This window comes from Crinia signifera, unplaced genomic scaffold (genome assembly GCF_055691185.1).
Source record: "Crinia signifera unplaced genomic scaffold, ASM5569118v1 HAP2_SCAFFOLD_74, whole genome shotgun sequence".
Taxonomy (NCBI): Eukaryota; Metazoa; Chordata; class Amphibia; order Anura; family Myobatrachidae; genus Crinia; species Crinia signifera.
In genome coordinates, this window is record NW_028142643.1 from 306,542 (window position 1) to 332,636 (window position 26,095).

The 26,095-nt window shown below is 43.7% G+C and overlaps 3 non-coding genes across 3 annotated transcripts; 2 read left to right on the top strand and 1 right to left on the bottom strand.

The window, feature by feature from the left end:
• Positions 1-2,298: 2,298 nt before the first annotated feature.
• On the bottom strand, positions 2,299-2,371 carry TRNAK-CUU (transfer RNA lysine (anticodon CUU)). Its single transcript has one exon. It is a non-coding gene; the product is annotated as a tRNA-Lys (tRNA).
• An 11,969-nt stretch (positions 2,372-14,340) lies between these two features.
• TRNAG-ACC (transfer RNA glycine (anticodon ACC)) lies at positions 14,341-14,411 on the top strand. The gene has a single exon. It is a non-coding gene; the product is annotated as a tRNA-Gly (tRNA).
• Positions 14,412-21,067: 6,656 nt separating this feature from the next.
• TRNAG-GCC (transfer RNA glycine (anticodon GCC)) lies at positions 21,068-21,138 on the top strand. The gene has a single exon. It is a non-coding gene; the product is annotated as a tRNA-Gly (tRNA).
• Positions 21,139-26,095: the final 4,957 nt, after the last annotated feature.

Here is a 26,095-nt window from a genome sequence, read left to right on the forward strand (position 1 = left end):
AGTTGGGTGCATGGCAGGACTCAGAAGGGAAGGAGTGATATTTGGTGGTGGAATGAATGGTGGGTGCTATGTCGCATTAGCAAGACCCCGGAAGCACCAATACAGTGGAACCCCCCCACATGTGACCCCATTTTGCTCACCAGATTTTGGAGGGGGTCTGGCGCTGCGGCTGGTGGGGGGGTGGGAGGGGTGCTGGCGCTGCGGCAGCCGGGTGGGTGGGAGGGGGGACTGCCGGGTGGGAGGGGGGGGGGGGGGCTGGCGATCGGTGGTGATCGGTGCTGTACTTAACAGCACCGATCACCACCGATCACTGTGTTACCGAGCGGCTTAGCCGCCGGTAACACAGAAAACGCTGCAATTGGCTGTTCACATTTGAACAGCCAATCGCAGCGATCGCCGACCGGGGCTCAGGGACAGCAGACATCTCCAAACTGTCACCGCGTTTATGGACGCGGTGACAGTTTAAAAGCATGACGTATATATACGTCTTCGGTCGGGAAGTACCTCCCGACCATGACGTATATATACGTCTTCGGTCGGGAATATCTATCTGTATATATATATATATATATATATATATATATATATATATATATATATATATATGTATATACACACATATATATATATGTGTATATACACAAACACATATATATATATATATATATATATATATATATATATATATATGTGTGTGTGTATATACACACATACACACACACACATATATATATATATATATATATATATATATGTGTGTGTATATACACACATACACATATATATATATATATATATATATAATATCATTTCATTTTATTTTTTTGATTTCCACTCTGTCCCTAGTGCTGCTGCTGCTGCTGGCGGGGGGAGGGAGGGGGGAGGCAGCGCTGCGGCGCATAACAAATAACAGAGGGAGGAGAGCGGCTGCCGGGTGCCGGGTAAGCACATAGTGCTTCCGGGTGGGAGGGAGGGGGTGTCCGCGGATCGGTGGTGATCGGTGCTGCACCGATCACCACCGTTTTCTGTGTTACCGAGCGGCATAGCCGCCGGTAACACAGAAATAGCTGTGATTGTCTGTTCACATTTGAACAGCCAATCACAGCGATCGCCGACCGGGGGGGGGCATCCCTGCCCCCCCCGGGCGGCGAGGGGGGATGTCTGCTGTCAGGGACAGCAGACATCTCCAAACTGTCACCGCGTCTATAGACGCGGTGACAGTTTAAATCCATGACGTACATTTATGCCATGTGTCGGGAAGTACTTCCCGACCATGACGTAAATGTACGTCAAATGTCGGGAAGGGGTTAAAGTAGATCTAGGCTACCACATTCAGTACACTGAGATGCATGCTTGGTTTCACACATTGAGGAAAATGGGTAAGTAACCGTGAAGTAAAATGTGAAGCATTGGTTGTTCAGTGGTAGAATTCTCGCCTGCCACGCGGGAGGCCCGGGTTCGATTCCCGGCCAATGCAGTACTCAAGTTTTACTGAAATTATGGTATATTTTGTTAAAGAGTGTCTGGCTCTTTGCATTTTGGTGGTGCAGGTATAGAATTCCACATACAATAAATTAATGGTAGAAAATTGTGGTTTAGTGGTAGAATTCCCACCCGCCAAGAGAGAGGTCTGGATCTGAAAAGGGAATAAACACCAAACAAATGTTGTACTAAAAGCATATGACTCTTAGCTTGGGAGTTTTATTTCTATTGACTAAGCTGGCCAGGCTTTGTTACAGTGTTGTAGCATCAAGGCAAGGCAACGCTTGCTCTTCAATCTACACTATTAAACCAAAGCAAAGTTTCCACATTCAGTAGATCCTGATATTCCTGCATGGTTTCACCCACTGATGTACACCTGAAACAGCGATATATTTTGTTAAAGAGTGCCTGGCTCTTTGCATTTTGGTGGTGCAGGTATAGAATTTAACATACAATGATTTAGTGGTAGAATCTTGTGGTTTAGTGGTAGAATTCTCGCCTGCCATGAGGGAGGCATGGATCTGAAAAGGGAATAAACACCACCCAATGTTGTGCTCAAAGCAAATGACTCTTAGATTTGGAGTCTTATTCGCTATTGACTCAGATAGCTAGGCTTTTTTACAGTGTTATGGCATCATGGCAAGGCAAGGATTGCCCTTCAATTTATAAAACCAAAGCAAGGTTTCCACATTTAGTAGATCCTGAGATTCCTGCTTGGTTTCACACACTGATGTACACCTCTTTTAAGTTTCAAATAAAACACGTTTGGTTGTGTAGTGACAGAGATCTCGCCTGTAGAATTCTGGGAAAAAACACTGCCCAACGTGGGGCTCGAACCCACGACCCTGAGATTAAGAGTCTCATGCTCTACCGACTGAGCTAGCCAGGCTTGGTTACTGTGATTTGACAAAAAGGCCACTCAAGCCAAGGAGTGCAATACAGGCTATTAAAGTAGATCTAGGCTACCACATTCAGTACACTGAGATGCATGCTTGGTTTCACACATTGAGGAAAATGGGTAAGTAACCGTGAAGTAAAATGTGAAGCATTTGTTGTTCAGTGGTAGAATTCTCGCCTGCCACGCGGGAGGTCCGGGTTCGATTCCCGGCCAATGCAGTACTCAAGTTTTACTGAAATTTTGGTATATTTTGTTAAAGAGTGTCTGGCTCTTTGCATTTTGGTGGTGCAGGTATAGAATTCCACATACAATAAATTAATGTTAGAGTCTTGTGGTTAAGTGGTAGAATTCCCACCTGCCAAGAGAGAGGTCTGGATCTGAAAAGGGAATAAACACCAAACAAATGTTGTACTAAAAGCATATGACTCTTAGCTTGGGAGTTTTATTTCTATTGACTAAGCTGGCCAGGCTTTGTTACAGTGTTGTAGCATCAAGGCAAGGCAACGCTTGCTCTTCAATCTACACTATTAAACCAAAGCAAAGTTTCCACATTCAGTAGATCCTGATATTCCTGCATGGTTTCACCCACTGATGTACACCTGAAACAGCGATATATTTTGTTAAAGAGTGCCTGGCTCTTTGCATTTTGGTGGTGCAGGTATAGAGTTCAACATACAATGATTTAGTGGTAGAATCTTGTGGTTTAGTGGTAGAATTCTCGCCTGCCATGAGGGAGGCATGGATCTGAAAAGGGAATAAACACCACCCAATGTTGTGCTCAAAGCAAATGACTCTTAGATTTGGAGTCTTATTCGCTATTGACTCAGATAGCTAGGCTTTTTTACAGTGTTATGGCATCATGGCAAGGCAAGGATTGCCCTTCAATCTATAAAACCAAAGCAAGGTTTCCACATTTAGTAGATCCTGAGATTCCTGCTTGGTTTCACACACTGATGTACACCTCTTTTAAGTTTCAAATAAAACACGTTTGGTTGTGTAGTGACAGAGATCTCGCCTGTAGAATTCTGGGAAAAAACACCGCCCAACGTGGGGCTCGAACCCACGACCCTGAGATTAAGAGTCTCATGCTCTACCGACTGAGCTAGCCAGGCTTGGTTACTGTGATTTGACAAAAAGGCCACTCAAGCCAAGGAGTGCAATACAGGCTATTAAAGTAGATCTAGGCTACCACATTCAGTACACTGAGATGCATGCTTGGTTTCACACATTGAGGAAAATGGGTAAGTAACCGTGAAGTAAAATGTGAAGCATTGGTTGTTCAGTGGTAGAATTCTCGCCTGCCACGCGGGAGGCCCGGGTTCGATTCCCGGCCAATGCAGTACTCAAGTTTTACTGAAATTTTGGTATATTTTGTTAAAGAGTGTCTGGCTCTTTGCATTTTGGTGGTGCAGGTATAGAATTCCACATACAATAAATTAATGTTAGAGTCTTGTGGTTAAGTGGTAGAATTCCCACCTGCCAAGAGAGAGGTCTGGATCTGAAAAGGGAATAAACACCAAACAAATGTTGTACTAAAAGCATATGACTCTTAGCTTGGGAGTTTTATTTCTATTGACTAAGCTGGCCAGGCTTTGTTACAGTGTTGTAGCATCAAGGCAAGGCAACGCTTGCTCTTCAATCTACACTATTAAACCAAAGCAAAGTTTCCACATTCAGTAGATCCTGATATTCCTGCATGGTTTCACCCACTGATGTACACCTGAAACAGCGATATATTTTGTTAAAGAGTGCCTGGCTCTTTGCATTTTGGTGGTGCAGGTATAGAATTCAACATACAATGATTTAGTGGTAGAATCTTGTAGTTTAGTGGTAGAATTATCGCCTGCTATGAGGGAGGCATGGATCTGAAAAGGGAATAAACACCACCCAATGTTGTGCTCAAAGCAAATGACTCTTAGATTTGGAGTCTTATTCGCTATTGACTCAGATAACTAGGCTTTTTTACAGTGTTATGGCATCATGGCAAGGCAAGGATTGCCATTCAATCTATAAAACCAAAGCTAGGTTTCCACATTTAGTAGATTCTGAGATTCCTGCTTGGTTTCACACACTGATGTACACCTCTTTTAAGTTTCAAATAAAACACGTTTGGTTGTGTAGTGACAGAGATCTCGCCTGTAGAATTCTGGGAAAAAACACCGCCCAACATGGGGCTCGAACCCACGACCCTGAGATTAAGAGTCTCATGCTCTACCGACTGAGCTAGCCAGGCTTGGTTACTGTTGTGTGACAAAAAGGCCACTCACGCCAAGGAGTGCCCTACAAGCTATTAAAGTAGATCTAGGCTACCACATTCAGTACACTGAGATGCATGCTTGGTTTCACAAATTGAGGAAAATGGGTAAGTAACCGTGAAGCAAAATGTGAAGCGTTGGTTGTTCAGTGGTAGAATTCTCGCCTGCCACGCGGGAGGCCCGGGTTTGATTCCCGGCCAATGCAGTACTCAAGTTTTATTGAAATTATGGTATATTTTGTTAAAGAGTGTCTGGCTCTTTGCTTTTTGGTGGTGCAGGTATAGAATTCCACATACAATAAATTAATGTTAGAATCTTGTGGTTTAGTGGTAGAATTCCCACCTGCCAAGAGAGAGGTCTGGATCTGAAAAGGGAATAAACACCAAACAAATGTTGTACTAAAAGCATATGACTCTTAGCTTGGGAGTTTTATTTCTATTGACTAAGCTGGCCAGGCTTTGTTACAGTGTTGTAGCATCAAGGCAAGGCAACGCTTGCTCTTCAATCTACACTATTAAACCAAAGCAAAGTTTCCACATTCAGTAGATCCTGATATTCCTGCATGGTTTCACCCACTGATGTACACCTGAAACAGCGATATATTTTGTTAAAGAGTGCCTGGCTCTTTGCATTTTGGTGGTGCAGGTATAGAATTTAACATACAATGATTTAGTGGTAGAATCTTGTGGTTTAGTGGTAGAATTCTCGCCTGCCATGAGGGAGGCATGGATCTGAAAAGGGAATAAACACCACCCAATGTTGTGCTCAAAGCAAATGACTCTTAGATTTGGAGTCTTATTCGCTATTGACTCAGATAGCTAGGCTTTTTTACAGTGTTATGGCATCATGGCAAGGCAAGGATTGCCCTTCAATTTATAAAACCAAAGCAAGGTTTCCACATTTAGTAGATCCTGAGATTCCTGCTTGGTTTCACACACTGATGTACACCTCTTTTAATTTTCAAATAAAACATGTTTGGTTGTGTAGTGACAGAGATCTCGCCTGTAGAATTCTGGGAAAAAACACCGCCCAACGTGGGGCTCGAACCCACGACCCTGAGATTAAGAGTCTCATGCTCTACCGACTGAGCTAGCCAGGCTTGGTTACTGTGATTTGACAAAAAGGCCACTCAAGCCAAGGAGTGCAATACAAGCTATTAACCCCTTCCTGACAGAGCTAGTTTTTGCGTTCCTGACAGAGCCATTTTTTTCAAATCTGACATGTCTCACTTAAGTGGGGATAACTTTTTTTTGCTTTTACTTATCCCAGTGATTTTGAGATTGTTTTTTCGTGACACATTGTACTTCAAATTAGTGGTAAATTTGGGTCGATACAGTCTGTGTTTTTTTGTGAAAAATACCAAAATGTCGTGAAAAAATGGAAAATTTAGCGATTTGCAAAATGTTAAATTTTCTGCTTGTGAGACAAATAATCTTACCACTCAAAATAGTTAATAACTAACATAGACCATATGTCTACTTTATGTTGCCATCATTAGTTCAACTTCCTTTTAATTTTTTTGGACACTAGGAGGCTTACAATATGAATAGCAAATTCTCAAATTTTCAAGAAAATTTCAAACACTGATTTTTTTAGGGACCAGTTCAGTTCTGATGTGACTTTGAGGGACTTGTATGTGAGACACCCCCATAAATGATGCCATTTCAAAAACTGCACCCCTCACAGTATTCAAAACAGCAATTTGGAAGTTTGTTAACCCTTTAGGTGTTTCACAGGAATTAAAACAAAGTGTAGGTGAAATTTCAAAATTTCATTTTTTTTGCAGATTTGCAATTTTAATACATTTTTCTATGGAACACAGCACATTTTACTAGAGAAATGTGACTAAAAATTGATTCCCCCAATTCTTTTGTTTTCAAAAATATCCTATATGTGGCCCTAGTGTGCACGTTGACCAAACCACAGGCTTCATAATAAAAGGAGCACCTACTTGATTTTGGAGCCTCCTTTTTATGAGATTATTTTTTAGGCACCATGTAGGTTTCTAGGCACCATAAGATGCTAAAATTTAGGAACCCCCCCACAAGTTACCCCATTTTGCAAACTACACCCCTCAGGGAATTCATCTAGGGGTATAGTGTACATTTCAAACCCCCAGGGGTTTCACCAATTGTGGTACAACTGGGCAGTGAAAATGAAAAATTACATTTTTTACACAAAAATGCAGTTCTGGCTCAAAATTTTTCATTTTCACAAGGAATGAAGGAGACAAAGCACCCCAAAATCTGTGCCCCAATTTCTCCCGAGTACCGCAATGCCTCACATGTGACCAAAAAATACCAGTTGGGTGCATGGCAGGACTCAGAAGGGAAGGAGTGATTTTTGGATTTTGCAGCTCAGATTCTGGTGGAATTTTGGTGGGTGCTATGTCGCATTAGCAAGACCCCCCAAGCACCAATACAGTGGAACCCCCCCACAAGTGACCCCATTTTGCAAACTACACCCCTCAGGGAATTCATCTAGGGGTATAGTGTACATTTCAAACCCCCAGGGGTTTCACCAATTTTGATACAAGTGGGCAGTGAAAATGAAAAATTACATTTTTTTACACAAAAATGCAGTTCTGGCTCAAAATTTTTCATTTTCAGAAGGTATGAAGGAGAAAAAGCACCCCAAAATCTGTGCCCCAATTTCTCCCGAGTACGGCAATGCCTCACATGTGAACAAACAATACCAGTTGGGTGCATGGCAGGACTCAGAAGGGAAGGAGTGATTTTTGGATTTTGCAGCACAGATTTTGGTGGAATGAATGGTGGGTGCTATGTTGCACCAATACAGTGGAACCCCCCCACAAGTCACCCCATTTTGCAAAGTACACCCTTCAGGGAATTCATCTAGGGGTATAGTGTACATTTCAAACCCCCAGGGGTTTCACCAATTTTGATACAAGTGGGCAGTGAAAATGAAAAATTACATTTTTTTACACAAAAATGCAGTTCTGGCTCAAAATTTTTCATTTTCAGAAGGTATGAAGGAGAAAAAGCACCCCAAAATCTGTGCCCCAATTTCTCCCGAGTACGGCAATGCCTCACATGTGACCAAAAAATACCAGTTGGGTGCATGGCAGGACTCAGAAGGGAAGGAGTGATTTTTGGATTTTGCAGCTCAGATTCTGGTGGAATTTTGGTGGGTGCTATGTCGCATTAGCAAGACCCCCCAAGCACCAATACAGTGGAACCCCCCCACAAGTGACCCCATTTTGCAAACTACACCCCTCAGGGAATTCATCTAGGGGTATAGTGTACATTTCAAACCCCCAGGGGTTTCACCAATTTTGATACAAGTGGGCAGTGAACATGAAAAATTACATTTTTTTACACAAAAATGCAGTTCTGGCTCAAAATTTTTCATTTTCAGAAGGTATGAAGGAGAAAAAGCACCCCAAAATCTGTGCCCCAATTTCTCCCGAGTACGGCAATGCCTCACATGTGAACAAAAAATACCAGTTGGGTGCATGGCAGGACTCAGAAGGGAAGGAGTGATTTTTGGATTTTGCAGCACAGATTTTGGTGGAATGAATGGTGGGTGCTATGTTGCACCAATACAGTGGAACCCCCCCCACAAGTCACCCCATTTTGCAAAGTACACCCCTCAGGGAATTCATCTAGGGGTATAGTGTACATTTCAAACCCCCAGGGGTTTCACCAATTTTGATACAAGTGGGCAGTGAAAATGAAAAATTACATTTTTTTACACAAAAATGCAGTTCTGGCTCAAAATTTTTCATTTTCAGAAGGTATGAAGGAGAAAAAGCACCCCAAAATCTGTGCCCCAATTTCTCCCGAGTACGGCAATGCCTCACATGTGACCAAAAAATACCAGTTGGGTGCATGGCAGGACTCAGAAGGGAAGGAGTGATTTTTGGATTTTGCAGCTCAGATTCTGGTGGAATTTTGGTGGGTGCTATGTGGCATTAGCAAGACCCCCAAAGCACCAATACAGTGGAACCCCCCCACAAGTGACCCCATTTTGCAAACTACACCCCTCAGGGAATTCATCTAGGGGTATAGTGTACATTTCAAACCCCCAGGGGTTTCACCAATTTTGATACAAGTGGGCAGTGAAAATGAAAAATTACATTTTTTTACACAAAAATGCAGTTCTGGCTCAAAATTTTTCATTTTCAGAAGGAATGAAGGAGACAAAGCACCCCAAAATCTGTGCCCCAATTTCTCCCGAGTACGGCAATGCCTCATGTGTGACCAAAAAGTGGCAGGACTCAGAAGGGAAGGAGTGATATTTGGAGTTTGCAGCACAAATTCTGGTGGAATGATGGTGGGTGCTATGTCGCATTAGCAAGACCCCCAAAGCACCAATACAGTGGAACCCCCCCACAAGTGACCCCATTTTGCAAACTACACCCCTCAGGGAATTCATCTAGGGGTATAGTGTACATTTCAAACCCCCAGGGGTTTCACCAATTTTGATAAAACTGGGCAGTGAACATGAAAAATTACATTTTTTTACACAAAAATGCAGTTCTGGCTCAAAATTTTTCATTTTCACAAGGAATGAAGGAGAAAAAGCACCCCAAAATCTGTGCCCCAATATCTCCCAAGTACGGCAATGCCTCACATGTGACCAAAAAATACCAGTTGGGTGCATGGCAGGACTCAGAAGGGAAGGAGTGATTTTTGGATTTTGCGGCTTAGATTCTGGTGGAATGAATGGTGGGTGCTATGTGGCATTAGCAAGACCCCCGAAGCACGGTGAAATTATGAACCTAATATTCCATAGATGTGTGGTATATTTTAAAACACTCCTTTATACATAGGCCGGGTTTGTCGGGGCAAGTGTCACACTGGAAAATAGTTTGCTTTCTTATTCCCTTTTTATAGCAAACTTTGCACCTTTTTTGTGTCCTGCCCTTTTTTCCAGTGGAGGGGATTTCATCAGGAAAATGCTGCCCTGGTACAATACGGGGGCCAGTACTAGAAGTACTGGGGCCCTCTGCCTGCTGGTTCCCAAATATTAGGCCCTTTATGACTTCCTCTTGAAAGTGCATAAATGTCCCCCTCTGGCCGGTAGAACGGAATAGCACGTAAGCGTTATACAGTGCCATCTGGATGATATACACGGCCACCTTCTTGTACCAGATTTTTGTTTTCCGCAGGGCACTGTACGGCTTCAGTACCTGATCTGAAAGATCCACTCCGCCCATGTACCTATTGTAATCCAGGATACAATTAGGTTTTGAGGTGTGGGTACTGGTACCTCGTACAGGGACGGAGGTGGTACTGTCTCCGTGAATTGTTGTCAGTATAAGGACATCCCTCTTGTCCTTATATTTGACCAACAACATATTTTCGTTGCATATTCCCCTGCTTTCACCCCTTCTCATTACTTGGGCAATGTGCGTTTTTGGGAGGCCTCTTTGGTTCTTGCGCACAGTACCGCAAGCTGCTGTACCTCTTGAACCAAGGGCCTTAAACAGGGGGATGCTAGTGTAAAAGTTATCCACATAGAGGTGATAACCTTTATCCAGGAAGGGGTGCACTAAATCCCAGACAATTTTCCCACTAACACCTACGAGGGAGGGGGGGCATTCTGGCGGTTCAATTCTTGAATCCTTCCCTTCATAAACCCTAAACCTGTGGGTGTACCCTGAGGTGCTTTCACACAGTTTATACATTTTTATGCCATACCTTGCCCTCTTACTGGGAAGGTACTGGCGGAATTTAACCCTTCCTTTAAAATGTATAAGGAACTCGTCGATACAAATAAATTTTTCAGGGATGTACACCTCTTCAAATTTGGCACTGAAATGATCAATGACCGGCCTGACTTTGAATAGCCGGTCAAAGGTGGGATCATCTCTGGGTGGGCACTGTGCATTATCGGTGTAATGTATAAATTTAAGAATTGTCTCAAATCGAGTCCGGGTCATGGCCATACGGTAAAATGGAGTACTGTACAGAACATCTGTACTCCAATATTGCCTAATTTCTGGCTTTTTTACTATGCCCATATGAAACACCAGACCCCAAAACGTCATCATCTCTACTGCATCTACAGGGGTCCACCTAGCAAATGATGACGTGGGGTTTTGAGCAATAAACTGCTGGGCATATAAATTAGTTTGGTCCACCATTAAATTTATAAAATCATCAGAGAAAAATAATTTGAAAAAGTCAATTTCTCTGAGACCTGTGGAATCAAATTGGATTCCTGGCATGGCCAAAAACTCAGGAACCTGGGGCTCAAAATTGTCTGGTGGTGGGGTCCATACGAGATCAATTGTTGGGGGGGGGGGTCTCAGCTGCTCTACGGGGGCGTCTTTGAGGGGGTCCCTCATCACCAGAGGAGGAAGAGGAGCTTAAGACGAATCCTTCAAATTCCCCGCTTGCATCACTGGCTGTGTCAGAGTCAGAGGCAAGCATGGCATATGCCTCCTCCACTGAATACATTCTCCTGGATGACTGGGAGGACATTTAGGAGGACATTTGGGAGGACATTTGGGATGCCATTTTTATTTTTGTGTTACTGGTAGTGAAATGTTTCAACACGTGTATAGTGTAGGGGGGGTACAAACTTTATTTCAACCTGGGGGGAATGTAGTGTGTAATGTGTATGTAGTGCAGAAAAAAAAAATACTTTATACCAAAAAAAAAAAATTGAAGGGGTTAAAAAAAAAAAAATTGAAGGGGTTAAAAAAAAAAATTGAAGGGGTTAAAAAAAAAAAAGGTCCTGCGCCAAAAATTGAGCACAGATGTTGGTCAGTAACGTCTGTCACTGAACAGCGCTCAAAGGCAACAGGAATTTGATCAAAAAAAAAAAAAAAATAGATCAACCCTGTGCCGAAAAAGCTGATCAGTGATGTACGTCACTGATCAGCGCACAGTGGCCACAGGACACCCACAAAATCACAGTGTGTGTAAAAAAAAAATTAAAAAAAGACCACACAGCACCCACAAAAAAAAAAAAAAGGTGATCAGTGATGCGACACTGATTACCAGTGAGGGGCAGCAGGTGCACAACCTTTGGTGCAACTGGCAGCAACTGACAGGTATATATAAAAAAAAAACCTCTGCGCCCCCAAAAAGTTGCTGATCACCTCAGATATGGTGATCAGCACAAAAGGCGGGGGTAGCAGACACAAAATATACACTCTCTATCACTCTCTGTCACTATCTCTCTCTATCTCTCACTATCTATCACTATCTATCACTATCTATCACACTGCAGCAGCAGCACTGACAGTTATATGTATAAAAAAACCTGCACCCCCAAAAAGGGGGGGTAGCAGACACAAAATATACACTCTCTATCACTCTCTGTCACTATCTCTCTCTATCTCTCTATCTCTCACTATCTATCACTATCTATCACTATGACACTGCAGCAGCAGCACTGACAGTTATATATATATATAAAAAAAAAACCTGCACCCCCAAAAAGGGGGGGTAGCAGACACAAATCTCTCTATCTCTCACTATCTATCACTATCTCTCACTATCTATCACTATCTATCACTATGACACTGCAGCAGCAGCGACAGTTATTTATATATAAAAAACCCCTGCACCCCCAAAAAGGGGGGGTAGCAGACACAAAATATAGCTCTCTCTGTCACTATCTCTCTATCTCTCTCTATCTCTCTCTATCTCTCTATCTCTCTATCACACTGCAGCAGCAGCAGGAAGTCTCAGGAAGTCAGATCCAGGAAGCGTCCAGCACGCTACAAGCAGTGATCAAGTGATCAGGTAAGGTATTTGCAAGGATCAGGTAAGTATTAGCAAGGATCAGGTCAGTATCACGGCAGATAGGCACGGTGACCGCTCTGCACGCTACTCCAGACCGGAATGGCGTCTGCAGCGCAGTCACCGTTAGTTTAAATGTCGCGCCTTGGCTGTGATTGGTCCGTGGGTCCCACGGACCAATCACAGCCTTGGGGGCAGGTGGGGTGAGGGTGGGGTGAGGTGTCATCGTCACCGATGACCCCCTCATGCCCCCTGACGCCCGGCGGTGATTGACACCTGTGTTACCGAGAGTCTGATTCGCTGGTAACACAGGAAAACGCTGTAATTGGCTGTTCACACTGAACAGCCAATCACAGCGATCGCCGACGGGGGGGCGACATCGCAGCCCCCCCTGGGCATGCAGGGACATGTCTGCTGTCAGGGACAGCAGACATCGTCCCTCTGTCACTGCGTCTCGAGACGCAGTGACAGTTTAAAGTCATGACGTACATTTATGCCATGTGTCGGGAAGTACATCCCGGCCATGACGTAAATGTACGTCAAATGTCGGGAAGGGGTTAAAGTAGATCTAGGCTACCACATTCAGTACACTGAGATGCATGCTTGGTTTCACACATTGAGGAAAATGGGTAAGTAACCGTGAAGTAAAATGTGAAGCATTGGTTGTTCAGTGGTAGAATTCTCGCCTGCCACGCGGGAGGCCCGGGTTCGATTCCCGGCCAATGCAGTACTCAAGTTTTACTGAAATTATGGTATATTTTGTTAAAGAGTGGCTGGCTCTTTGCATTTTGGTGGTGCAGGTATAGAATTCCACATACAATAAATTAATGGTAGAATCTTGTGGTTTAGTGGTAGAATTCCCACCTGCCAAGAGAGAGGTCTGGATCTGAAAAGGGAATAAACACCAAACAAATGTTGTACTAAAAGCATATGACTCTTAGCTTGGGAGTTTTATTTCTATTGACTAAGCTGGCCAGGCTTTGTTACAGTGTTGTAGCATCAAGGCAAGGCAACGCTTGCTCTTCAATCTACACTATTAAACCAAAGCAAAGTTTCCACATTCAGTAGATCCTGATATTCCTGCATGGTTTCACCCACTGATGTACACCTGAAACAGCAATTTATTTTGTTAAAGAGTGCCTGGCTCTTTGCATTTTGGTGGTGCAGGTATAGAATTCAACATACAATGATTTAGTGGTAGAATCTTGTAGTTTAGTGATAGAATTCTCGCCTGCTATGAGGGAGGCATGGATCTGAAAAGGGAATAAACACCACCCAATGTTGTGCTCAAAGCAAATGACTCTTAGATTTGGAGTCTTATTCGCTATTGACTCAGATAACTAGGCTTTTTTACAGTGTTATGGCATCATGGCAAGGCAAGGATTGCCCTTCAATCTATAAAACCAAAGCTAGGTTTCCACATTTAGTAGATCCTGAGATTCCTGCTTGGTTTCACACACTGATGTACACCTCTTTTAAGTTTCAAATAAAACACGTTTGGTTGTGTAGTGACAGAGATCTCGCCTGTAGAATTCTGGGAAAAAACTCCGCCCAACGTGGGGCTCGAACCCACGACCCTGAGATTAAGAGTCTCATGCTCTACCGACTGAGCTAGCCAGGCTTGGTTACTGTTGTGTAACAAAAAGGCCACTCAAGCCAAGGAGTGCCCTACAAGCTATTAAAGTAGATCTAGGCTACCACATTCAGTACACTGAGATGCATGCTTGGTTTCACAAATTGAGGAAAATGGGTAAGTAACCGTGAAGTAAAATGTGAAACATTGGTTGTTCAGTGGTAGAATTCTCGTCTGCTACGCGGGAGGCCCGGGTTCGATTCCCGGCCAATGCAGTACTCAAGTTTAACTGAAATTATGGTATATTTTGGGAATAAACACCAAACAAATGTTGTACTAAAAGCATATGACTCTTAGCTTGGGAGTTTTATTTCTATTGACTAAGCTGGCCAGGCTCAGTCAAAATGTGAAGCATTGGTTGTTCAGTGGTAGAATTCTCGCCTACCACGCGGGAGGCCCGGGTTCGATTCCCGGCCAATGCAGTACTCAAGTTTTACTGAAATTATGGTATATTTTGTTAAAGAGTGTCTGGCTCTTTGCTTTTTGGTGGTGCAGGTATAGAATTCCACATACAATAAATTAATGTTAGAATCTTGTGGTTTAGTGGTAGAATTCCCACCTGCCAAGAGAGAGGTCTGGATCTGAAAAGGGAATAAACACCAAACAAATGTTGTACTAAAAGCATATGACTCTTAGCTTGGGAGTTTTATTTCTATTGACTAAGCTGGCCAGTCTTTGTTACAGTGTTGTAGCATCAAGGCAAGGCAACGCTTGCTCTTCAATCTACACTATTAAACCAAAGCAAAGTTTCCACATTCAGTAGATCCTGATATTCCTGCATGGTTTCACCCACTGATGTACACCTGAAACAGCGATATATTTTGTTAAAGAGTGCCTGGCTCTTTGCATTTTGGTGGTGCAGGTATAGAATTTAACATACAATGATTTAGTGGTAGAATCTTGTGGTTTAGTGGTAGAATTCTCGCCTGCCATGAGGGAGGCATGGATCTGAAAAGGGAATAAACACCACCCAATGTTGTGCTCAAAGCAAATGACTCTTAGATTTGGAGTCTTATTCGCTATTGACTCAGATAGCTAGGCTTTTTTACAGTGTTATGGCATCATGGCAAGGCAAGGATTGCCCTTCAATTTATAAAACCAAAGCAAGGTTTCCACATTTAGTAGATCCTGAGATTCCTGCTTGGTTTCACACACTGATGTACACCTCTTTTAAGTTTCAAATAAAACACGTTTGGTTGTGTAGTGACAGAGATCTCGCCTGTAGAATTCTGGGAAAAAACACCGCCCAACGTGGGGCTCGAACCCACGACCCTGAGATTAAGAGTCTCATGCTCTACCGACTGAGCTAGCCAGGCTTGGTTACTGTGATTTGACAAAAAGGCCACTCAAGCCAAGGAGTGCAATACAAGCTATTAAAGTAGATCTAGGCTACCACATTCAGTACACTGAGATGCATGCTTGGTTTCACACATTGAGGAAAATGGGTAAGTAACCGTGAAGTAAAATGTGAAGCATTGGTTGTTCAGTGGTAGAATTCTCGCCTGCCACGCGGGAGGCCCGGGTTCGATTCCCGGCCAATGCAGTACTCAAGTTTTACTGAAATTATGGTATATTTTGTTAAAGAGTGTCTGGCTCTTTGCATTTTGGTGGTGCAGGTATAGAATTCCACATACAATAAATTAATGGTAGAATCTTGTGGTTTAGTGGTAGAATTCCCACCTGCCAAGAGAGAGTTCTGGATCTGAAAAGGGAATAAACACCAAACAAATGTTGTACTAAAAGCATATGACTCTTAGCTTGGGAGTTTTATTTCTATTGACTAAGCTGGCCAGGCTTTGTTACAGTGTTGTAACATCAAGGCAAGGCAACGCTTGCTCTTCAATCTACACTATTAAACCAAAGCAAAGTTTCCACATTCAGTAGATCCTGATATTCCTGCATGGTTTCACCCACTGATGTACACCTGAAACAGCGATATATTTTGTTAAAGAGTGCCTGGCTCTTTGCATTTTGGTGGTGCAGGTATAGAATTTAACATACAATGATTTAGTGGTAGAATCTTGTGGTTTAGTGGTAGAATTCTCGCCTGCCATGAGGGAGGCATGGATCTGAAAAGGGAATAAACACCACCCAATGTTGTGCTCAAAGCAAATGACTCTTAGATTTGGAGTCTTATTCGCTATTGACTCAGATAGCTAGGCTTTTTTACAGTGTTATGGCATCATGGCAAGGCAAGGATTGCCCTTCAATTTATAAAACCAAAGCAAGGTTTCCACATTTAGTAGATCCTGAGATTCCTGCTTGGTTTCACACACTGATGTACACCTCTTTTAAGTTTCAAATAAAACACGTTTGGTTGTGTAGTGACAGAGATCTCGCCTGTAGAATTCTGGGAAAAAACACCGCCCAACGTGGGGCTCGAACCCACGACCCTGAGATTAAGAGTCTCATGCTCTACCGACTGAGCTAGCCAGGCTTGGTTACTGTTGTGTGACAAAAAGGCCACTCAAGCCAAGGAGTGCCCTACAAGCTATTAAAGTAGATCTAGGCTACCACATTCAGTACACTGAGATGCATGCTTGGTTTCACACATTGAGGAAAATGGGTAAGTAACCGTGAAGTAAAATGTGAAACATTGGTTGTTCAGTGGTAGAATTCTCGTCTGCTACGCGGGAGGCCCGGGTTCGATTCCCGGCCAATGCAGTACTCAAGTTTTACTGAAATTATGGTATATTTTGTTAAAGAGTGTCTGGCTCTTTGCTTTTTGGTGGTGCAGGTATAGAATTCCACATACAATAAATTAATGTTAGAATCTTGTGGTTTAGTGGTAGAATTCCCACCTGCCAAGAGAGAGGTCTGGATCTGAAAAGGGAATAAACACCAAACAAATGTTGTACTAAAAGCATATGACTCTTAGCTTGGGAGTTTTATTTCTATTGACTAAGCTGGCCAGGCTTTGTTACAGTGTTGTAGCATCAAGGCAAGGCAACGCTTGCTCTTCAATCTACACTATTAAACCAAAGCAAAGTTTCCACATTCAGTAGATCCTGATATTCCTGCATGGTTTCACCCACTGATGTACACCTGAAACAGCGATATATTTTGTTAAAGAGTGCCTGGCTCTTTGCAATTTGGTGGTGCAGGTATAGAATTTAACATACAATGATTTAGTGGTAGAATCTTGTGGTTTAGTGGTAGAATTCTCGCCTGCCATGAGGGAGGCATGGATCTGAAAAGGGAATAAACACCACCCAATGTTGTGCTCAAAGCAAATGACTCTTAGATTTGGAGTCTTATTCGCTATTGACTCAGATAGCTAGGCTTTTTTACAGTGTTATGGCATCATGGCAAGGCAAGGATTGCCCTTCAATTTATAAAACCAAAGCAAGGTTTCCACATTTAGTAGATCCTGAGATTCCTGCTTGGTTTCACACACTGATGTACACCTCTTTTAAGTTTCAAATAAAACACGTTTGGTTGTGTAGTGACAGAGATCTCGCCTGTAGAATTCTGGGAAAAAACACGGCCCAACGTGGGGCTCGAACCCACGACCTTGAGATTAAGAGTCTCATGCTCTACCGACTGAGCTAGCCAGGCTTGGTTACTGTGATGTGACAAAAAGGCCACTCAAGCCAAGGAGTGCCCTACAAGCTAGTAAAGTAGATCTAGGCTACCACATTCAGTACACTGAGATGCATGCTTGGTTTCACACATTGAGGAAAATGGGTAAGTAACCTTGAAGTAAAATGTGAAGCATTGGTTGTTCAGTGGTAGAATTCTCGCCTGCCACGCGGGAGGCCCGGGTTCGATTCCCGGCCAATGCAGTACTGAAGTTTTACTGAAATTATGGTATATTTTGTTAAAGAGTGGCTGGCTCTTTGCATTTTGGTGGTGCAGGTATAGAATTCCACATACAATAAATTAATGGTAGAATCTTGTGGTTTAGTGGTAGAATTCCCACCTGCCAAGAGAGAGGTCTGGATCTGAAAAGGGAATAAACACCAAACAAATGTTGTACTAAAAGCATATGACTCTTAGCTTGGGAGTTTTATTTCTATTGACTAAGCTGGCCAGGCTTTGTTACAGTGTTGTAGCATCAAGGCAAGGCAACGCTTGCTCTTCAATCTACACTATTAAACCAAAGCAAAGTTTCCACATTCAGTAGATCCTGATATTCCTGCATGGTTTCACCCACTGATGTACACCTGAAACAGCGATATATTTTGTTAAAGAGTGCCTGGCTCTTTGCATTTTGGTGGTGCAGGTATAGAATTTAACATACAATGATTTAGTGGTAGAATCTTGTGGTTTAGTGGTAGAATTCTCGCCTGCCATGAGGGAGGCATGGATCTGAAAAGGGAATAAACACCACCCAATGTTGTGCTCAAAGCAAATGACTCTTAGATTTGGAGTCTTATTCGCTATTGACTCAGATAGCTAGGCTTTTTTACAGTGTTATGGCATCATGGCAAGGCAAGGATTGCCCTTCAATTTATAAAACCAAAGCAAGGTTTCCACATTTAGTAGATCCTGAGATTCCTGCTTGGTTTCACACACTGATGTACACCTCTTTTAAGTTTCAAATAAAACACGTTTGGTTGTGTAGTGACAGAGATCTCGCCTGTAGAATTCTGGGAAAAAACACCGCCCAACCTGGGGATCGAACCCACGACCCTGAGATTAAGAGTCTCATGCTCTACCGACTGAGCTAGCCAGGCTTGGTTACTGTGATGTGACAAAAAGGCCACTCAAGCCAAGGAGTGCAATACAAGCTATTAAAGTAGATCTAGGCTACCACATTCAGTACACTGAGATGCATGCTTGGTTTCACACATTGAGGAAAATGGGTAAGTAACCGTAAAGTAAAATGTGAAACATTGGTTGTTCAGTGGTAGAATTCTCGCCTGCCACGCGGGAGGCCCGGGTTCGATTCCCGGCCAATGCAGTACTCAAGTTTTACTGAAATTATGGTATATTTTGTTAAAGAGTGTCTGGCTCTTTGCATTTTGGTGGTGCAGGTATAGAATTCCACATACAATAAATTAATGGTAGAATCTTGTGGTTTAGTGGTAGAATTCCCACCTGCCAAGAGAGAGGTCTGGATCTGAAAAGGGAATAAACACCAAACAAATGTTGTACTAAAAGCATATGACTCTTAGCTTGGGAGTTTTATTTCTATTGACTAAGCTGGCCAGGCTTTGTTACAGTGTTGTAGCATCAAGGCAAGGCAACGCTTGCTCTTCAATCTACACTATTAAACCAAAGCAAAGTTTCCACATTCAGTAGATCCTGATATTCCTGCATGGTTTCACCCACTGATGTACACCTGAAACAGCGATATATTTTGTTAAAGAGTGCCTGGCTCTTTGCATTTTGGTGGTGCAGGTATAGAATTTAACATACAATGATTTAGTGGTAGAATCTTGTGGTTTAGTGGTAGAATTCTCGCCTGCCATGAGGGAGGCATGGATCTGAAAAGGGAATAAACACCACCCAATGTTGTGCTCAAAGCAAATGACTCTTAGATTTGGAGTCTTATTCGCTATTGACTCAGATAGCTAGGCTTTTTTACAGTGTTATGGCATCATGGCAAGGCAAGGATTGCCCTTCAATTTATAAAACCAAAGCAAGGTTTCCACATTTAGTAGATCCTGAGATTCCTTCTTGGTTTCACACACTGATGTACACCTCTTTTAAGTTTCAAATAAAACACGTTTGGTTGTGTAGTGACAGAGATCTCGCCTGTAGAATTCTGGGAAAAAACACCGCCCAACGTGGGGCTCGAACCCACGACCCTGAGATTAAGAGTCTCATGCTCTACCGACTGAGCTAGCCAGACTTGGTTACTGTTGTGTGACAAAAAAGGCCACTCATGCCAAGGAGTGCCTTACAAGCTATTAAAGTAGATCTAGGCTACCACATTCAGTACACTGAGATGCATGCTTGGTTTCACAAATTGAGGAAAATGGGTAAGTAACCGTGAAGTAAAATGTGAAGCATTGGTTGTTCAGTGGTAGAATTCTCGCCCGCCACGTGGGAGGCCTGGGTTCGATTCCCGGCCAATGCAGTACTCAAGTTTTACTGAAATTATGGTATATTTTGTTAAAGAGTGTCTGGCTCTTTGCTTTTTGGTGGTGCAGGTATAGAATTCCACATACAATAAATTAATGTTAGAATCTTGTGGTTTAAAGGTAGAATTCCCACCTGCCAAGAGAGAGGTCTGGATCTGAAAAGGGAATAAACACCAAACAAATGTTGTACTAAAAGCATATGACTCTTAGCTTGGGAGTTTTATTTCTATTGACTAAGCTGGTCAGGCTTTGTTACAGTGTTGTAGCATCAAGGCAAGGCAACGCTTGCTCTTCAATCTACACTATTAAACCAAAGCAAAGTTTCCACATTCAGTAGATCCTGATATTCCTGCATGGTTTCACCCACTGATGTACACCTGAAACAGCGATATATTTTGTTAAAGAGTGCCTGGCTCTTTGCATTTTGGTGGTGCAGGTATAGAATTTAACATACAATGATTTAGTGGTAGAATCTTGTGGTTTAGTGGTAGAATTCTCGCCTGCCATGAGGGAGGCATGGATCTGAAAAGGGAATAAACACCACCCAATGTTGTGCTCAAAGCAAATGACTCTTAGATTTGGAGTCTTATTAGGTATTGACTCAGATAGCTAGGCTTTTTTACAGTGTTATGGCATCATGGCAAGCCAAGGATTGCCCTTCAATTTATAAAACCAAAGCAAGGTTTCCACATTTAGTAGATCCTGAGATTCCTGCTTGGTTTCACACACTGATGTACACCTCTTTTAAGTTTCAAATAAAACACGTTTGGTTGTGTAGTGACAGAGATCTCGCCTGTAGAATTCTGGGAAAATACACCGCCCAACGTGGGGCTCGAACCGACGACCCTGAGATTAAGAGTCTCATGCTCTACCGACTGAGCTAGCCAGGCTTGGTTACTGTGATGTGACAAAAAGGCCACTCAAGCCAAGGAGTGCCCTACAAGCTATTAAAGTAGATCTAGGCTACCACATTCAGTACACTGAGATGCATGCTTGGTTTCACACATTGAGGAAAATGGGTAAGTAACCCTGAAGTAAAATGTGAAGCATTGGTTGTTCAGTGGTAGAATTCTCGCCTGCCACGCGAGAGGCCCGGGTTCGATTCCCGGCCAATGCAGTACTCAAGTTTTACTGAAATTATGGTATATTTTGTTAAAGAGTGGCTGGCTCTTTGCATTTTGGTGGTGCAGGTATAGAATTCCACATACAATAAATTAATGGTAGAATCTTGTGGTTTAGTGGTAGAATTCCCACCTGCCAAGAGAGAGGTCTGGATCTGAAAAGGGAATAAACACCAAACAAATGTTGTACTAAAAGCATATGACTCTTAGCTTGGGAGTTTTATTTCTATTGACCAAGCTGGCCAGGCTTTGTTACAGTGTTGTAGCATCAAGGCAAGGCAACGCTTGCTCTTCAATCTACACTATTAAACCAAAGCAAAGTTTCCACATTCAGTAGATCCTGATATTCCTGCATGGTTTCACCCACTGATGTACACCTGAAACAGCGATATATTTTGTTAAAGAGTGCCTGGCTCTTTGCATTTTGGTGGTGCAGGTATAGAATTTAACATACAATGATTTAGTGGTAGAATCTTGTGGTTTAGTGGTAGAATTCTCGCCTGCCATGAGGGAGGCATGGATCTGAAAAGGGAATAAACACCACCCAATGTTGTGCTCAAAGCAAATGACTCTTAGATTTGGAGTCTTATTCGCTATTGACTCAGATAGCTAGGCTTTTTTACAGTGTTATGGCATCATGGCAAGGCAAGGATTGCCCTTCAATTATAAAACCAAAGCAAGGTTTCCACATTTAGTAGATCCTGAGATTCCACACACTGATGTACACCTCTTTTAAGTTTCAAATAAAACACGTTTGGTTGTGTAGTGACAGAGATCTCGCCTGTAGAATTCTGGGAAAAAACACCGCCTAACGTGAGGCTCGAACCCACGACCCTGAGATTAAGAGTCTTGGTTACAGGCTTGGTTACTGTGATGTGACAAAGAGGCCACTCAAGCCAAGGAGTGCCCTACAAGCTATTAAAGTAGATCTAGGCTACCACATTCAGTACACTGAGATGCATGCTTGGTTTCACACATTGAGGAAAATGGGTAAGTAACCGTGAAGTAAAATGTGAAGCATTGGTTGTTCAGTGGTAGAATTCTCGCCTGCCACGCGGGAGGCCCGGGTTCGATTTCCGGCCAATGCAGTACTCAAGTTTTACTGAAATTATGGTATATTTTGTTAAAGAGTGTCTGGCTCTTTGCATTTTGGTGGTGCAGGTATAGAATTCCACATACAATAAATTAATGGTAGAATCTTGTGGTTTAGTGGTAGAATTCCCACCTGCCAAGAGAGAGGTCTGGATCTGAAAAGGGAATAAACACCAAACAAATGTTGTACTAAAAGCATATGACTCTTAGCTTGGGAGTTTTATTTCTTTTTTTTTTTCCATCAATAAATTTTTATTGGTACAGAAAGTTTATATGGGGTACAAAAAAGAAAAGGGGGACATTTCAGGGAGGAGGGGGGGGGGGACATGGACTTCAATCATATCACATTGCAACTTGGCAGACAACACAAAACATTACATGTCGCTACACAGAGCGACCAGTTTCGGGAACCTGTTGATAGACAAGATAAAGCCTGCCGACCATGATAGTCTTAAGAGCTATAGGTAGGTCAATCAGTGGATGAGGAAGGAGCAGGCCCTAGGCTTTGGACCTGGGATGGGGAGGCCTCTGGGGATTCTATCAAGCTAAACTGTGTGTGGGGTAGGGAGGTTGTGGAAGGTAAAAAACTGGCACCGTCTCCCTCTGTGGTATAAATGTACCATGGTAGCCAACGGGGATGGGAGTGGGGGGGTCCCGGAGGGGAAGATAGTGAGCAGGTTTCCATAAGGAAATGGTGATTTGTTTTCAAAATGACCTGGAGGAGGGATGGGGGGGAGGGTTGTTTCCATTGTTGGGCTAAGTTTGCCCGGGCCGCAATAAGTATGTGTCCGAGCACGTATGCTTTTTCTGTCGGGACCTCAGCGGGAAACAGATGAAACAGGGCAATACTTGGTGCTGGGGTCAGTTTCAGCTGAAGGACCTTATCGATTAACTTGAATACATCGTCCCAGTACGACTTAAGCTTGAGACAGGACCAGAAGATATGATATATATTGCCCACGCAGCCACACCGTCTCCAACACTGGTTGGAGCAAGATGGCCAGAAGGTGTGAAGGCGGTCGGGAGTCAGGTAGAGGCGGTTGATGAGCTTAATATGCATCTCTGTGTGGTTGAGGCAACGGGACATTGAGTAGGAGGATAGAAAGATCCGGCGCCACTGGGAAGGCGAAAATGTCTCTCCCAGGTCCGCCTCCCACTTCCTATGGGCAGAGGTCTTAGAAAACTCAGAGGGGGTCACCAGTACTTTATACCAAAAGGAGATATCTCCTTTAGAGTGTAACAGGGCCGGTCTGGAGAGAGCTACCTGTGAGAGAGCATCCGGTGTAGAGTAACTGTGGAAGTTGGTTTTCCACCAATATGCTAGCTGTAAATAGTGGTACTGTTCTGTCATGGGGAGTGAAAAGCGGTGTTGGAGGGTAGTGATGGGAATCATGGTGCGGGCTTCCAGGACGTCCCCCATTGAGACAATTCCGCAGGACTTCCAGACAGTCAGACGGAGGTTGGGGATCAACTTTGCCACTGTGGTGATGGGGAGGGTAGTGATAAGGAAAGTCGGGTCGGGGAGGGTAGTGGACAGTTGGTCCCACACATGTAGAGTGGCCTTAGTGGAAGGGAGTAGGTTCGGAGGGGTAATTCTGACGTGTTTTGGCATCTTAAACAGGTCTGATAAAGGTACATGGGGGGAGCGGGATTGTTCGATATTTACCCAAGCCCTCGGAGAGGAGAGGTCAGTGTAATATTTAATTGGGGCCAGTAGGCAGGCTGACTGGTAATGGGATAGGTCAGGGAGGTCTAGTCCTCCAAAGGCTCTGGGGATCGACATTTTGGAACGAGCCATTGCTGGGGGCTTGGCTGACCAGACATACTTTGTCAGGATAGAGGAAGCAAGTTGCAGAGATTTTTTGGGGAAAATGTAGGGAATAGTGCGGAATAAATACATTAATTTGGGAAGCAGGGACATCTTAAACGCCGCCATGCGACCCAACCAGGAAATTTCAAACGATAGCCAGGATTTAGAAATAGCGGCCAAGGATGTGAGAAGTGGGGTTAAGTTAGCTTCGAAGACATCGGCCATGTGGGGTGTGATATGTATGCCTAGGTATTTTATCGACTTGGCTTGCCAATTGTATTTGTAGGTGGCTTTGAGGAGGGGTAAGGAGCTGGCAAGGTTTATTGGAAGGGCGTCAGTTTTTGTTGTGTTAAGTTTATAATAGGAAGCTGCACTGTATGAAGTGAGTGCTGTATGGAGGAATGGGAGGGAGGTGATAGGGCTGGTCACGAAAAGCAGTACATCGTCCGCAAAGAGACTAAGCTTGTGGGTAATAGGGCCTACGTGTAGACCCGGCAGGTCGGGGTTGTTGCGGATGGAAACGGCCAGGGGTTCTATAGAAAGAACAAAAATCAATGGGGAGAGAGGGCATCCCTGTCTGGTGCCGTTGGAAATCTTAAAAGGGTCTGATAGGAAACCGTTGCTGAACACCCGGGCCGACGGGGAGCTATATAATGATAGAATTGACTTGAGAATCCGGTCTCTGAAGCCAAAGCGTGTCAACACCTCCTGCATATACTTCCAGTTTAATCTATCGAACGCTTTTTCAGCGTCTAGCGATAGGAGGAGGAGATCCTGCTCGGCAGAGAGGGAGTCAATCAGATCGAAGACTCTCCTGGTGTTGTCCGAAGCCTGTCGGCCAGGGACAAATCCCGTCTGGTCCGGGTGCACTAACAAGGGCAAGAAGTTATTGATACGGAGGGCTAATAATTTGGCATATAGTTTAATATCATTATTCAATAGGGCAATAGGGCGATAGTTTTGACATAGGGCCGGATTTTTGCCTGGTTTTGGGATGGTTACTATGCGGGCTTCTAATAGTTCAGGGGGGGCATAGCCAGTTGAGGATAATTCGTTGAAAAGATTAGTAAGGTATGGGGCTAGGAGGTCACTGAAAGAGATATAGAAATCTGCTATGAACCCATCGGGTCCAGGGGCCTTATTACGGGGGAGAGATTTAATCGCTGAGTGGACCTCTGCTTGTGTCCAGGGGGCGTTGAGGGATTCTAATTGGTCGGGGGTGAGGGAGGGGAGCTGTAGGCCATCTAGGAAGCTGGAGATAGAGTCAGTAGTGGGCTGTGGTGTGGAGGGGTCTGTAGAAAGATTGTATAACTTAGAGTAATACTCTGCGAATTGGTTGGCAATAGCTTTAGGATTGCAGAGTTTCTCATTGGTGGGGGAATTGATACATTTGATTCTGTTCCTGGCCTGTTGGGCGCGAAGCTTACGGGCAAGCATTCTGCCTGACCTGTTACTCGAGAGGTAGAATTTGTGTCGTAGCCTGTTCAGGGCTGTTTGGGTGCGCGCATGTAGAAGTTTTTGGAGTTGGCTACGTACAGCTGCTAATTCCTTCTTTAACAGGCCAGAGGGAGAGGTTTTGTTTTGGGCTTCGAGGGCGACCAATTTAGCCTCTAGGGCCTTTTGAGCCATCATGGTTCTACGCTTTAAGTTGGCCCCTGCTTGTATAGCTGCGCCTCTGGTGACCGCTTTAAAGGCGCACCAGTGGTTGGTTGTGGATGTGTCGTTCGGCGAGTTGTTAGACATATAGGAGTTGATTGCCGTTAAAATGGTATTTTTCGCTGTGGGGTCTGTTAATAAATGTGGGAATAGCCGCCACGGCCTGGGGGGGATTTTGGACGGGCGAAAGTCCCAATGCCAGACAACAGGGGCATGGTCGGACCATGTGATTGGGAGGATGTCGACTCCTACAGTGTGTTGCAGGGACCATTTGTCGCAAAGGACAAAGTCGATCCTGGAGTAAGTGTTGTGTACCGGGGAGTAAAAAGTATACTCCCGTCCAGTTGGGTAGGTCGTTCTCCAGGTGTCATAGAGGTCAAATTCTCCCAGAAGGT